We start from the raw sequence: 3577 nt of genomic DNA, 5'->3' as shown, positions 1-3577 counted from the left end.
TATCAGCCTGAACAACAGCCCGCACCCCATCACCAATCAAATAAAAACACGAAGGCCCGGGGCTACACGTAGGACCTGCTAGACGTGTTGGAAAACAAAGCAGGACAGTCAAGATCGATCTACGGATCACGGGGGCGCGCCCCAACGCGTGATGATGATTACCACGCCGGATACACTAAATACAAATCCATCCGAGCCAGATACAACCGACCAGACTCATTTGAACTGCGACGTTATGTAGCCCGGCATAGAGGAGCCGCACACCCCCTATGCTTCACTGACGAAGTAATGGATCATGAGTTCCCAGAAGGGTTTAAATCTGTGAACATCGAATCATATGATGGGACAACAGACCCCGCGGTACGAATTGAAGATTTCCTTATCCACATTCACATGGCCTGCGACGATGATCTACATGCCATCAAGTACCTCCCTCTAAAACTCAAGGGACCGGCTCGGCATTGGCTGAATAGCCTGCCGGCAAACTCCATTGGCAGTTGGGAGAACCTGGAAGACGCATTCCTTGACAACTTCCAGGGCACTTATGTGCAACCACCGGATGCTGATGACTTAAGTCACATAACCCAACAGCCCGAAGAGTTAGCCAGGAAATTCTGGACTCAGTTCCTAACTAAAAAGAACCAAATTGTCGACTGTCCAGATGCTGAAGCCCTACCAGCCTTTAAGCATAACATCCGTGACGAGTGGCTTGCCCGACACCTCAGCCAAGAGAAGCCGAAGTCCATGGCAGCCCTCACGACACACATGACCTGCTTTTGTGCGGGCGAGGATAGCTGGTTGGCTCGTAGCAACAACACATCAAGAAATCCTGGCACCTCAGATGCCAGAGACAGCAGCGGCAAACCCCGACACAACAGACACAAGCGTCGCAATAATGGCGATAACGCCGAAGACACGGCCATCAATGCTGGATTCAGTGGCTCTAAGTCCGGTCAGCGGAAAAAGCCATTCAAAAGAAACAATCCGGGCCCGTCCAGTCTGGACCGCATACTCGATCGTTCCTGTCAAATTCATGGCACCCCCGATAAACCAGCCAACCACACCAACAGAGAATGTTGGGTGTTCAAACAGGCCAGTAAGTTAAATGCAAAAAACAAGGAAAAGGGGCCGCATAGTGATGATGACGAGGAGCCCCGGCTACCGAACACAGGAGGACAGAAGAAATTTCTGGCCCAAGTAAAAACGGTAAACATGATATACGCCACACATATCCCCAACCGGGAATGGAAGCGCGCACTAAGGGACGTCTACGCGAAGGAGCCAGTCACCCCAAAGTTCAACCCATGGTCTTCTTGTCCGATCACCTTTGATCACGGGGACCATCCGACCAGCATCCGTCATGGCGGTTCGGCCGCACTGGTCCTTGACCCCATCATCGACAGATTCCACCTCACACGAGTCCTCATGTACGGTGGCAGCAGCTTGAACCTGGTCTATCAGGATACAGTGCGCAAAATGGGCATCGATCCCTCAAGGATCAAACCCACCAAAACCACCTTTAAAGGTGTCATACCAGGTGTAGAGGCCTGTTGCACGGGCTCAATCACACTAGAAGTAGTCTTCGGATCTCCGGACAACTTCCGAATCAATGAGTTAATCTTCGATATTGTCCCTTTCCGCAGTGGCTATCATGCACTGCTCAGACGAACCGCATTCGCAAGATTCAATGCGGTACCGCACCATGCTTACCTCAAGCTCAAGAGTCCTGGACCTCGCGGGGTTATAACAGTCAATGGAAACACAAAACGCTCCCTCCATACGGAGGAGCACACTGCGGCCCTCGCAGCAGAGGTACAAAGCAACCTTCTTAGGCAGACCTCCAATTCGGCTATAAAGCCTCGGGACACCATTAAGCGGTCTGAAGTACTCTGCAACAGGATCGTCTGGCACGTCCAGAGCTCACCTAGCAATTCGTCCTCCATCCTAGTCCCAGTCAAGCGGTGAAATTCGTGCCGCACATCCACAACTACGCACTTAAGATACCATGGGCGTTGGCAGAGGCACAGCTAGAAGGCGGTCCACAACGTGGCTCAGCTGTCCCAGGATCCGTATACCTTCACACCTTTTTCTTTCTTTTAGGTCCCTATTTTCTGGAGGCTCTTTCCGATAGCCTGATTATCGGAACCATCACGAGACGGAAACACCAAGGAGGCAAGGAGCTTCGACGTACAAGGGAATCCCCAGGTGGTCTCTGATAACGATCACTATAACTATTTTACATACCCACACGCAGCTCGCCCTTGGTTAGGACATGTCAAATAGTCCTATTTTGCTTATCACACTACTTGTATACATACGCCTTGACGTATTATTCAAATAACAATGGAAAATAATGTACATCGTCAGCTTATTATTACATTTCTTTATCTTTTTCCTTGACTATTTATTTATTACAAATTGCACCCGTACATTTTGGTACGTTCAGCTCGCCAGGGGCTTTAGTGTACCCCACAACACGACAATAAAAGTCCGAACACTTTCGACAGTGCGGCACCCCGAACTTATAGCACTATATGAATCAGCTACGAATCATGTCTTGGGTCAATAGTTGGGTTTACCCGGCTCCCATGTTTTGCTGCCTTATGTTCCGCTACATTGGCTAAGGTGGCACAGGGAGAACTACTACGATTGTGTCCCGGTTCTTCTGGATGAGCACCTCAGTAGAGAAAGCCGAAAACTGACTGTCATGATGCGGCGAGAGCTGGTCGCTGTTCGAGAGGTCTCAAATCCTTCAAGATTTTTTCCGCTTTGGGCGAGGAATCGGCCTTGTCCGATTTAGGCGTGTATAGCGCCCCAAGTTCGGCCTTCCAAATACCAGGGGCTACGCCAAAATTTAAAATTATAGACTTCTATGGCTAAGTGAGAATGATAAAGTTGTATAGTCTGATTGCCTTGTTCGTTGCGCTAAACACCTCCTTAAAGGACCAAAAATTTGGATAAAGAGTGTTTAGATTTATCCCGAACACCCTAGTACTAGTTACATGGGGGTAGAAGCCAATGACTGGCCAACTCTCAGATTTATAAACGACTGCACAGAAGGTAAAATTTTAAATCAACAAGCGTTATATAACGCAAATTAACTTGTTTTCATATTACAGGATCAAATGAGTACATTCATTCAAATATTACATCCTTAGCACATTGCTCCGCCACAAGGCGGGAGCCCTTCAGGACACTGTCACAATAATTTTCGGGGTGGCGGTGCTCCTTGCCCTTCGGCGGCCCCTCCGTCACGAGCTTCTGGACATCCATCTTCGCCCAGTGCACTTTCGCGCAGGCAAAGGCCATGCGCGCACCTTCAATGCAAACTGACCGCTTTATGACTTCAAGCCGTGGGCAAGCATTTACAAGCCGCTTCATGAGGTCGAAGTAGCTGCTGGGCAAGGGCTCGACAGGCCACAGCCGGACTATAAGGTCCTTGGCCAGTTCAGCCGCCTTGTGCAGTTCGACCAGTTGCTTCAGCTGGTCGCTCAAGGGCATCGGATGTTCAGTCCCAATATACTGAGACCAGAACAACTTCTCCGTCGAGCTCCCTTCTTCGGCTTGGTAGAACTCT

This window comes from Triticum dicoccoides, chromosome 6B, assembly GCF_002162155.2.
Source record: "Triticum dicoccoides isolate Atlit2015 ecotype Zavitan chromosome 6B, WEW_v2.0, whole genome shotgun sequence".
Taxonomy (NCBI): domain Eukaryota; kingdom Viridiplantae; phylum Streptophyta; class Magnoliopsida; order Poales; family Poaceae; genus Triticum; species Triticum dicoccoides.
This window is presented reverse-complemented; position numbering follows the sequence as displayed.